General features: G+C 47.0%; 1 protein-coding gene across 4 annotated transcripts in view; it reads left to right on the top strand.

The window, feature by feature from the left end:
- Nucleotides 1-12,806, top strand: part of ext2 (exostosin glycosyltransferase 2) — a 215,257-nt gene that overhangs the window by 194,301 nt on the left and 8,150 nt on the right. The window lies entirely within an intron of this gene.

Here is a 12,806-nt window from a genome sequence, read left to right as displayed (position 1 = left end):
ATTCCCGCTACCTCGGAAAGGCAGCCAGCATAATTAAGGACCCCACGCACCCCGGACATACTCTCCCACCTTCTTCCGTCAGGAAAAAGATACCAAAGTTTGAGGTCACGTACCAACCAACTCAAGAACAGCTTCTTCCCTACTGCCATCAGACTTTTGAATGGACCTACCTCGTATTAAGTTGATCTTTCCTCTACACCTTGCTATAACTGTAACATTATATTCTGCAGTCTCTCCTTCCTTCCCTATGTACGGTATGCATTGTTTGTACAGCAAGCAAGAAACAATACTTTTCACTGTACACTAATACATGTGACAATAATAAATCAAATCAAAATGAAGTTACTGGGAAAAGCCCCTAGTCACCACGTAGAATCATAAAATCCCGATAGTGCAGAAGGAGGCCATTCGGCCCATCGAGTCTGCACCAACACTTTGAACGGCCACACTACCTAGTTGCCACATTCCGGCACCTGTTCGGGTACACGGAAGGAGAATTCAGAATTCTCAGCTGGTACAGGAACCCGTGCTGCTAGCCTTGTTCTGCATCACAAACCAGCTGTCTAGCCCACTGAGCTAAACCAGCCAATACCCAGGTGTTGAGGAATGCTGTTGTGTCTCTCCATTGGACTCTGATCTTAATTCATTTTGGCAAATGCATTTTGAAATTACTTCTGAAACATTCCAAATTAGAATTTCTAAGGTGAGTCTGTTGCTAACTTTGCCTTAGTTTAATTGCTCTGTTTTATCACCTTTGCTCTTGAGTCGCCAGGTATCCTTATGATACCGCCACGTGGTTCAAGTCCAAGTAATGATCAATAATCCAATACACCGCTTAGTAAGATTCAAATCAAAGCACATTTATTATACACAGTAATCACTACTCATGTACAAATTCTACATCTAAGCTACTTCGACAGCTAACAGGCCAATACTTAACTTGGAACTGGCCCACCAGGTCAGGGAAACGAATGGCCTTTCGTTCGGGTTCTGAGCCTGCGGGATTCGAAGTTGGTACAGATTGGTAGCTAGGAGCGCCTATCTCGTAGCGAGCGTTGAAGTAAGACTTACAATTTTGAGCGGCTGTTGAAGAGTGAAGAAAGCTGCAAGTGGTTGAAGAGAGGTGGAAGAGAGCAACTTGAACTTGGGGCTCAATTCTTATAGTCCCCAGGGGCTTCCCGCCTTTCGGGGCGGACCCTGTACCTGGTCCCAAGTGATTGGACTTTGTCCCAATCACTTGGTTCGATTTTCTCCAATGCTGGAGCGGTTCCCTGATCGATGGGCCGTCTGGAGGTGGTCGTTCACCTCCTTTTGTGTAGGCTTCTGCTGGCGCCGAAGAGTCTGGTTTTGCTTTATGTGTCTAAATGTTGCTCATTGTTCCCGGGGATTGCTCATTAGTATGCAAATGGCTGGTGTTTTGTTATGCTGATGGTTGCTGGTATCGATCTTGTCTGGCCTTTCCAGAGGTAAATACACAGTCAACCTGCAGCTGCTCGTTTTTGTCCTGTTGGCTGACTTACCCATCAGCCTTTGCCGTTCGCCATTTAAAATCGGGAGTTAGCCATTTTAAGTGGCTACATTCCCTCCTTGTGATCCTAACGCGAAGCGTGAAGGATCACATAACTATGTTGCTTTCCATTCCCTGACTTTGGGGGGGGGGGCACTTCCTTCATGGCCTCTCCACTGACCATAGCTATGCAAACATTTTTAACTAACAATTCTAAGGGCGCTATGTCAAACAGGGACATGCATTACAAAACAATAAACTGGGAACCTCCAACTATTCTTCATACACTACACTCACTTAAACATTTCATTATCCGAACTTCCTCAACCATACAAACAAAATCATAGTAGTTTATACATCAGTCTTCCTGGCTTGGCAGTCAAGCTCAGGATCGTACAATTTGCTCATGAACAGTTCTTTACATTTCTTTATTTACAATAAAACACAAGTGAATGCTCTTTATTATAGATCGCGGGGGTCGGGGGTCTGGTCGTATCCGAAAATAGGGGATCTGATCCTATATACCGGGGTTCGAGCGCGGTAGGCTCTCCTTCTCCATTTCCGTAGACGCATAGTCTGCACTATGCAGCAGAGTATCGCTAATACCAGTAATGTTTCTATTACATAGGACAGAGAGTACCAGGTTATAAACCTGGCATACCAAGATGATGTGGTGTCGCTGGTGACTGGGCTCTGGGTACTGCGGGGAAGTGAAACATTAACGGCTGGGGGGCTTGAAGTCATGGGGTTCGCGTTCACTCGCAACCAAATGTCCATAAATATGATGCTGATCCATATGAAGGAAGTCCTCATGGCTCTTCTCTTTCCTTTTCTTTCTTATCTTCTCCGGTCCTGGAGCTTCTGGAGTTCTGTGGAAACAGGCATAGTGTCTGTAACTATCTTTGTTTAATATCTCATACGATAGTGTGTCTGTCCTGTAGTGCCAATTAGTCCCTTTATTAATTGGTCACTATGTGTGATCCCTCATTTTTTTTTCAAAAATCGAATTTTAGGACAAGACATACTTCCCAATAATGAACCAGTGCAAGCCATCTCGCAGACTGCCCAATTTACTATCCAAATGTTTCAGGATGTAAGTAGCATTTGGTTGGCAACCTAAAGGTTACCTAAAACAAAACAAAACTTTTTGAACGAAAAGTGCCAAAATGAGGTGTGTATGGGCCGCGACGGATAAGAGTTGGATGGAGTCCCCAGGTAGGACGGCTACCAATGCCGTGTCTCTCCTACCCGAGCGTAGTTGACCAGAGGGGGGGTTCCCAGGCAGGGCGGGTCCCAAGCCGTTTCTCCACTGCCTGAGCAACCGACAAGAACGGGCACAAAATGTAGTCATCGTGGTGGGGCTGCCGTAGTGGTTCTACCTTCGAACCAGAAGGGCAGTTACGAACGGGCGTTTGGTTCCTTAACCAGTCTCTGCAGACAAGCTAGTTCCACTGAACTAGTGTCTGGCAATAATGAGTCTCTGTAGGCAAGTCCTCCGAGGTTTCGGCCGAATAGGCGTGGGGAAATTAGAAAATAAATTCTCCTGTCGGACATACAACATTTAACAAACTTACACACAACATAAAACATGCGGCAGGTTCCATCAGAAAGGACACCACTTCTCCCAAGCGGTTCCTTTTAAAACATCATCTGGACACCTCAGTTCTCGGTTGCGAACAGGGTCGCAAAGGGGTTCTCGGTATGAGAGTCAGACCCAAGGTCGTCATCTTCTCCCGGGTGCCAAACTCTTGAGTGTATCAGGGCTGAACGGGCTGCATGGTGTGAGGTGGGGTCGCTCTCGTCGTTTCGGACGAATCGGAACGAGTTATCTCGGTGCCAATAATTGGTGTCTAGCTGTGTGGGGACAAAATCGGGGTCGTCATGGAAGTTTGGTGGTCGGTGGTGGGGTTTGTTTAGGAAAGTGATCATGAAGGGATCACTCGGATCGTAATCGGAATCACTGGGTGTGGGTCCTGTTGCATGGGGATAGTAGGGAGGGGTGCTGTGGCTATCGTCCGAGTCACAGTCGCTGTCTCTGCTGCTGCAGTCTGTGGGCGTTCCGGGGCGGAGTGTATATTTTGGGGGTGGAGTCGAGGTCGAGTCCGTGGCTGGGCTGGACGTGTTGGGGGTTGGTAGGGTTACGTTGGCTGTGGGCGGGGCGTGGTGTGCGTGGTTCGACTGTGTTCCATATGCCTTCAGCTGGTTTATATGGAACCACGCAGTCTTACCGTTGGGGTACTTTATTTTATACACGGAAGGGATTACTTTATCCGCAATGGAGTACGGACCCGTGTATTTTGGTGACAGGAATGTGCTGGGGTTATATACAGAGAGCATAACTTGCTGTCCTATACTGTACTCATTCGCATGCACTGTCTTGTCGAAAAAAGCCTTGCTCTGTTTCTTTCTGGTGCCCAATTTTACTGCGGCTGCTAGCTGAGCCATTTTAACATTTTCAACTAATTGCTCTACTGCTTTCTCGTGTGTGAATAAAAATTCTGTGCCTTTCATAGGGCGTCCGGTCATGAGGGTGTGTGGGGTGTAACCTGTGGAAGTAGAAATTGTGTTACGTAAAAACATCAGCGCAAAAGGGAGGACTGAGTCCCAAGTGGTGGTGTTCTGCTGGACCATTTTTCTGAGGGTGGATTTTAGGGTCCAATTCATGCGCTCCACGATATCACTCGACTGTGGGTGGTATGCTATGTGGAATTTTTGGGTGATGCCAAATATCGTGAGGACGTTCTGCATGACATGTCCCGTAAAATGGGAGCCTTAGTCTGATTCAATGCTGCGGGGGAGTCCCCATATTGTAAAGATGTGGGTCAAAATCTTGGCTGTGGTTTTTGCTGTGTTTGTGCGGGCTGGGAATGCTTCCACCCATTTCGTAAATGTGTCAATTACCACAAGTACATATTTATAGCCATTCCTGCAAGGGGGCAATGGCCCTATAAAATCAATCTGGAGGTTAGTCAAGGGGCCATTAACGGGTCGGGTGTGGCTGAGTTCAGCCTTTTTGGCATATCTGTCCGGATTATTCTGGGCACAGATAAGACACTTCTCGATGTAATGGTTTACATCTTCCTTTAAATTTGGCCACCAACAAAGCTGCTTGAGATGGGCTGTAGTGGGATCAATTCCCTGATGTCCATGACCGTCACGGAACAAACAAATCAGTTGATTCCTGTCCTGTTCAGGAACCACATAAAGGGTGTCTTTCAACACCACACCGTCATGTGTGGTCAGTGCATTTCTAAACATCTCATAGGAAGCTGGATATTTTCCTTTTACAATCTCCTTGAGATTGCTGTCCTGCTTCTGGGCCTCCACTAGATCCTCGATCTTTGTCTGTGAGACCTGAACTGCACTCACTGGTGCGCTTTCGGGGGGTGTCCAAAAATATCCATGCCTGGAACCTGCTTTAGCCAGTGCGTCGGCTTTCACATTTCCAGGGGGGGGAGGAACGATGGTGACTGTGGACTTTGATTATCCCAAAAGTCCTGTTCTGTGCTCTCTCTAAAATATGGCAGAGTAATGGGGCTGACGGGAGGGGTTTTCCATCTGCGGAAACAAATCCTCTTGCTTTCCACAGGGGCAGGAATTCCGTGAGGCTGTTGCAGACATAGAGGCTGTCCGAGTATATGTCTGCTGGGCTGGGGAAGGAATCTGGGTGTTCCACTATATACGCGATGGCCGCGAGCTCTGCTGCCTGCGCGCCTAAGTGGCCTGGAAATTTTAACGATATTTCCTCAAGGGCGCGTCCCTGTGCGTCCTCGACATAGATACCGCAACCTGTTATGCGCTTCCCATCCAAGACTGTGGAAGATCCATCCACATAGATCTTTATGGGCTCACACGTGTCCGTGTGCTGGGGGCTCTGGTTTGAACTACCTATCTTTCTGGGGGGTGTCTTCGCAATAAAGGGGCCTGTGCCGTGGTGTGGAGAGATAATTTCGCATTCATGAGGGGCTCTGGGGTACTGTAAGTTGTCGGCTAAATAGGTGTGCGTCTTTGTCCTTTTAACAGTGATGTCCCGTCCCTGCAAGAGAAGGGTCCATCTAGCTGCTCTAATCTGGCTTGCTGTACCATCCTTGAGTCGTCCGTCCAGTAAAAGTTGGGTGGGGGTGTGTTCGGTGAGAATTGTAATGGGGTTCAGTCCGGTAATATATGAAAAATACTGCACTGCCCAAAATACTGCGAGCAGGTGCCTCTCACAGGCTGAAAATCCCTGCTCCACAGCATTTAAAATTCTGGAGGCGTAAGCTACGGGCATTAACTGGTCGTGCCGTTCCTGGAGGAGCACGGCTGAAAGGGTGCGGTCTGTGGTCGCTACCTCTATGGCGTAAGGGGAAAGCGGGTCTGGAACTTGTAGTGCGGGGGCTGCTATGAGTGCCTGTTTTAAAGAGTCCACAGCATCCGTATGCTGCAGAAGCCATTCCCAGGGGGCTCCTTTCTTTAGGAGGTCTGAGAGGGGTGCTGCCTTGCTGGCGAAACCGTCAATGTGGTTTCGGCAGTAGCCAACCAGTCCTAAAACCGACCGGAGGGCTGAAACCTTCTGGGGAAGGGGCAATTTGGCAATCGAGTCAATCCTTTTATGCTCGATCTCGCGTTTACCATGTGTGATAATTGTTCCCAAATATATCACTTTTTCTTCCAAAATCTGGGCCGTTTTGGGGTTGACTTTACAACCGATTGAGTGTAATAGTTCCAGGAGTTCGGACAGAAGCTCAATGTGCTCTTCCTTGGTGTCTGTCTGCAGTAGTAGGTCGTCTACATACTGAACCAGACATTCGGGGCGAGTGAATTTGGCTAAACCATTTGCCAGCTGTCGGTGGAAAATGGAGGGGGAGTTGTGGAAGCCCTGTGGCAGGCATGTCCACGTGTACTGCTGTGCTTTAAAGGTGAAGGCAAATTTGTACTGGCACGCCTTTGCCAATGGGATGGACCAGAATCCATTACTGACATCCAAAACCGTAAAGAATCGGGAATTGAGTCCCTGCTTGAGCATGGTCTCGGGACTTGTTGCTACTGTGGGGGCTGCTGTTGGGGTGACTTTGTTGAGTTCCCGGTAATTGATGGTCAGTCGCCATGATCCATCGGGCTTTCTCACTGGCCAAATCGGGGCATTATTAGTGGAGGCTACTGATCGAAGTACGCCCTGCTCTAATAAGCTTTCTATTACCTTGGAGATTTCTCCCTCGGCCTCTTGGGGAAATCCATACTGTTTTTGGGGTCTAGGGTCAGGTCCTGTTACTTGTACGGAACTAGTCATCCGTACACCGTCGTGCTTGTGGGTCGCGAATGCTGCCCTGTTCTTTTGCAGAACTGCCCTAACCTGCTTGTCCGTACTAAGCGTGGTCGGGTTGAACCAAAATTCGCCTACTGCGCTAATTTTGTTCATGTACTCTCCTTTGTTGAGCGCTGCGGGGGCTCTTACGGATTTTGCCATCTTCCAGACACACTGGTTGACTGGATCGAATGAAAGATTATGGGAATTCATGAAATCGATTCCCAGAATGTGTTCTGCTGTGTGGGGCAGGTCAACTAAAACTACGGGGTGCTTGGTGGTAATGTTACCGATTTGAATGAGTACAGGGGCTGTGATGTGTCCCTGCTGTGAGTGGCCTGTAAAGCCGCTGAGGGTGATAGTGGCTGTAGTGGGCCACGTGTCGTTTTGAAACGGGCTGGAGGAATTTATCGTGATGCGGGACCCTCCTGTGTCCCAGAGAAACTCGATGGGCTGTCCCCGTATTTTCGCTGCAACTACCGGTCATCCGGACCTATCCCAAAGGGTGTCGCGGACCCAACTGGGGGAGCCCGTACACCGTCAGTCCATTCCGGTCAAGTCCGTCTGATCTGAACGGGCGCTAACGCTATGAATGGGCTCTGTCTTTTTCTTACTCAGAGTGCCCGTCTGCTGGGCTCTCTGTGGCTTTTTAGGGGCATTGCACTCTCTTACGAAGTGTCCGAACTGTCCGCAGTTGTAACACTCCTGTGACTTGGGTTAGGGGGCTGTTCTTTCCTTCATTCACTCATGCGGGGTCCTGGTGTGTTGTCTTTACTGCCTGCATATCTGCGCCGGCCTGCTTTTCCTCGATATTCTTAACTGCGGGTTTGCTTTGTACAGATTGCTCCCAAGCGCGGGACAATCTTTTCACTACCCACTTCTCGTTATGGGCCTCCTCTGAGGGATCATAACTCGCGCAGGCTTTCTATCCTGTTTCTGTGGCATGGGCGATAAGGGTGCGGGTCCATTTGGCCATGTTATCTGGGGACAAATGGGCACGGTCTAAGTCTCCAAAGACTGCTGCAAAGTGAATCCACAGGCGTCCAGCAAACGCTGTGGGGTGCTCTGATTTCTTTTGCCTACATTTGTTGAGGTTATCTACGGGGTCACCCCGGTTATACCCGATAGCATCCAGGATCGCGGTATGCACTTCTGCAAGGGTGCCTCCTCCTACATTCTGTGGGTCGGGAAGGGCTGCTGCTACTGAAGGGTCTAAACTTAAAACGGTGAGCTTTACATGCTCTCGCTCATCCAGGCCGTACATGGTCGCCTGATGCTTAACTGTGGCAAAGAAATGGTGGGGGTTTGAGGTGGGGAGGAACGGTGTGATCTTATCGCACGCGTCCCGTAATTGGGTCACTGTTAAGGGGGTGGAGTATGGAAATTCCGCATCGTCCGATGTGGCTGTGCGGTGGGTGGTTACTGGGTTCATTGGAGCTTGAACTATCTGCTGCGTGGGAGGTTGGGGCGCTTTTCTTTTTTGTGGCTTTCCCTGCGCACATGTTCCCTGAACATATCTCTGCGCTGTTTCGTTCAATTCTTCCCAATCAGGGCCATCTTCCTGATCTAATTTTTCTCCAAAGGTTTCCTGGAAACCTTTCTGAACAGAAAGCAGCGATTGCAGATCTGCAATCTGCTTCCGGCACTTTGCGTGATCTAGCGTGCTTTGTCTTTGTTCTGTGGTGGCGGCATGGAGTGCTCTTAATGCTGCCTTGAGGTCACTACACTGTTTCTGTAATGCCTCGACCTGTTTTTCCGTTTCCTCACGTACCAGGACTGCACGTTGCGTGTCCTGATGGACCTTTCCGTATTGAGACTGGAAGCTGCTTAAGTGCGCCAGACAAGACTGGTGAGCCCTTTTGGAGTCATCCACCTCTCCATCTTTTGCTGCCAACTTCCTTCTCAATTCCAAATTTTCCTTTTCTACCTCGCTTACATCGACCTTACTCATTTGATGTATGCCCTCAACTTCTTTCCGGAGCGTCCTAATGACCTCCTCTGTGCCTCGCAATTGTGCCAAGCAGGACACGATTGCCATCGGCTTGCGAGTTTTCCCTAAGCTCTTTTTGTGGATCTCGCTCAGGTTCTCCCACCAAGTATGTCCTATACTCCCGGGGCCTGATTCCTCGTTGTCACAGAATTCATTCCAAAGGGGCCATCCTTTCCCTTTGAGATATTTCCTGATCTCTTCCTCCCAAATGGGACATTGTCCCACTCTACTGCTGCTGGTCGCTGCGACCGCAAATTCTTCTGGGTTCATGAGGCACTGCATTGCCATCTTTCCTATCCGAATGCTGCTCTTCAAATTTTGGGACAGGGGTTTTAATCCGAATGCAGCTCTTCAAATTTGGGACTGGAGTATTAAGGCGGTGCTGTAAATACGGGTACGGCTTTCGCTACTTTCTGATATACAAACTTCAGACAGTTTTGTCGCAACAAAACATCTATCAGTTTTACCTTATCGCCCTGTTAGTTACACATGCATGCACACACTTCCGAATTTATGAGTATTGATCAGAACTGCTTGAACACTTGTGGTTTTCTGTTTCAAATTGGATCTCTAATTCAAATTCTTGGGTTCTCCACTTCTAGATCGGGTCCCACCAGAGTCGCCAAATAATGTTGCTAACTTTGCCTTAGTTTAATTGCTCTGTTTTATCACCTTTGCTCTTAAGTCGCCAGGTATCCTTATGATACCGCCACGTGGTTCAAGTCCGAGTAATGATCAATAATCCAATACACCGCTTAGTAAGATTTAAATCAAAGCACAATTATTATACACAGTAATCACTACTCATGTACAAATTCCACGTCTAAGCTACTTCTACAGCTAACAGGCCAATACTTAACTTGGAACTGGCCCACCAGGTCAGGGAAACGAATGGCCTTTCGTTCGGGTTCTGAGCCTGCGGGATTCGAAGTTGGTACAGATTCGTAGCTAGGAGCGCCTATCTCGTAGCGAGCGTTGAAGCAAGACTTAAAATTTTGAGCGGCTGTTGAAGAGTGAAGAAAGCTGCAAGTGGTTGAAGAGAGGTGGAAGAGAGCGACTTGAACATGGGGCTCAATTCTTATAGTCCCCAGGGGCTTCCCGCCTTTCGGGGTGGACCCTGTACCTGGTCCCAAGTGATTGGACTTTGTCCCAATCACTTGGTTCGATTTTCTCCAATGCTGGAGCGGTTCCCTGATCGATGGGCGGACTTGAGGTGGTCGTTCACCTCCTTTTGTGTAGGCTTCTGCTGGCGCCGAAGAGTCTGGTTTTGCTTTGTGTGTCTAAATGTTGCTTATTGTTCCCGGGGATTGCTCATTAATATGCAGATGGCTGGTGTTTTGTTATGCTGATGGTTGCTGGTATCGATCTTGTCTGGCCTTTCCAGATATAAATACACAGTCAACCTGCAGCTGCTCGTTTTTGTCCTGTTGGCTGACTTCCCCATCAGCCTTTGCCGTTCGCCATTTAAAATCGGGAGTTAGCCATTTTAAGTAGCTACAAGTCCAGCTTTTTGGGGGGCGTTATCCATATTGATTTTTTTTTTTTAATCCTGCTTTGCTGATCTTTGGGCCAGTTTTTACCGTTGTAACAAAGTTCACACTACCAACATTCGTCATTATTACGACATTGAAACTGACAGCTACTTTGGGAGTACACACATGCTGGATAAGCAGAAATCCAGAAGTTGGATCCTATGCTTCTCCACAGGGTGTGCTGTTGAGGTCCCACTCTCAGACTGCAATCCCTGAGCAGTCTGTGCATTGTCAAAAACGTTTGCGTTTAAACTGTTCATCTTGCTGTAAAAACCCTAGGGGTGGCACAGTGTTTAGCACTGCTGCCTCACAGCACCAGGGTTGCGGGTTCAATTCCGACCCCGGAAGCTGTCAGTGTGGAGTTTGCACTTTCTCCCTGTGTCTCTGTGGGTTTCCTCCGGGTGCTCCAGTTTCCTTCCACAGTTCAAAGATGTGCAGGTTAGGTGGATTGGCCATGCTAAATTGCCCCTTAAGGTGGGGTTGCAAGAATAGGACGGGGGATTGGGCCTAGTTCAAGTGTTGGTGCAGACTTGATGGGCCAAATGGCCTCCTTTCACACTGTCGGGATTTTATGATTCAATGACAAGTTGCACCTTGTTGAATGAGGTGTTTCTCATTTTAAACGGCCTATTGACTTCATAATTACCTCCAAACACACACATTAGCCCAGAAAAAAATAACTTTAAATTTGTAGAATGTCAATTTTCTCCATTATGACAAAATTCCACATTTTGTAAGTTTACTTATATTAATATGTTATCCTCCATCTAAATGCAGCCAAAATCATTTATTTTGCCATCAGAAAATGTAAATGAAAAGTAAAATTTTAAGTATTTTTAAACTTCTGGTTTTGCTGCCTGTGAGAAAATGTCAAATTGGTTGGCTGCTTACCATTTTTGCTGGCATCACTACTGCTGTACACGTGGAGATCCCCTTGACTTGGCATTTCAGCTCTGTTGGGAAGGGGACGTCTGCGGAACCAAAATCACTAAATCGTTTTAAGCACCTTTCTTTGAGATTGCAGTAAGCATCATTGCTGCACTGCTGACTGCAAAATCGATGCCATTGGGCTGGTTTAGCACAGTGGTTTAGCACAGTAGGTTAAACAGCTGGCTTGTAATGCAGAACAAGGCAGCAGCGTGGGTTCAATTCCCGTACCAGCCTCCCAGAACAGGCGCCGGAATGTGGCGACTGGGGGCTTTTCACAGTAACTTCATTGAAGCCTACTTGTGACAGTAAGCGATTATTATTATTATGAAGCATGCTTTTTTAAAATGTTTTGGGTTAGCAACCAGTTATCTACTAAAGCACAGTCTGGTCAATAACCCCAGGTTCAAATGGTGGTGGTCTTAAAAAGATACTGAAGATATATTTCTATACCAATAACCATTGTAAAGGGCGACAATAGGTTATACCTTTCACCTTGCATTGATGAATGATCTGAATAACAATTAATTTCAGTCGTTAGTAATATAGAACTTGAAAATTACTGAAAAGGGAGACATGCTATCAAAGCTTTTCATCATGCCCTCATCAAGACAGATGCAATAATACCAATTTCATGCAGACCAGACATTTTCCATGGCAATGCCTCGACCAATCAACACCCTTTTCTCATGCAGTATAAATTGTTGTTTCCTTTGAAATTTGGTATTCTTGCATCTGTCCTAATGAGTGCATGATGAACTGTTTCGAAGGCATGTCTCTTCTTTTTCCAGCAACAATGAATTTGCTATAAACCATTTATAATGTATGTTCTGTCTCGGCAAAATGTGAAAATCACATGTACAATATAAAGTCTTCAGAATGATTAATTATTTATACATGTGGACTTTGCCTTTATCAGTTTACAAATCTGAAAGGAGATTTGGTACATCGGTGCAGTACCTGGTGTGGTACTCACTATTGCAGACCAGGAAGATCTCCGGTTTGATACTAGTCTGTGCTATGTTAGCTGACCTCAGCTACAGTGCGTAGTGGCCAAGCACTACAGTTGGCTTCAATTCCCTTGGGCTGGAGGTGAAAAGGTTTTTTGATTGCTCTCTACAGATTGTTACTCGCTATCTCCTGCTGGAAAGTACTTATGTGTAGTCTTTAGTTGAAAATGGTCCTTTACAGTTAAATAGCCTGATGACATTTGGCATCAGACTCAAACATGAACTCTGGGCACTTACGTGAAGTGCCAGAAGACAGACTGGGCCTGTGCAGACATACACCAACATGCGTCACTATCTTTTAAGACTTGAGTGTACAAAAGGAAGTGGATGCAGAAATTACGGCTAGTTTTTATTCGAAGGAAAAAGGCAGACATTATACCTGGAAGTGGCAGTGAGTTAGTCTACACTACCCATAAAAGCATCAAACACTAAAGGATTGCGCAAAATGAGTTTTCAATAATGTAATTCATTTTAATTCGAGTGTTGAAATGTAATAATAGCAGAAGTAAAGGTACGGTCTGATTACAATGTTTATTTTAACAGGCCGTAACTTCCG

Source organism: Scyliorhinus torazame, chromosome 10 (assembly GCF_047496885.1).
Source record: "Scyliorhinus torazame isolate Kashiwa2021f chromosome 10, sScyTor2.1, whole genome shotgun sequence".
Classification (NCBI taxonomy): Eukaryota; Metazoa; Chordata; class Chondrichthyes; order Carcharhiniformes; family Scyliorhinidae; genus Scyliorhinus; species Scyliorhinus torazame.
Note: the sequence above shows the minus strand (reverse complement) of the source record. Positions and strands in the feature narration are given on the sequence as shown.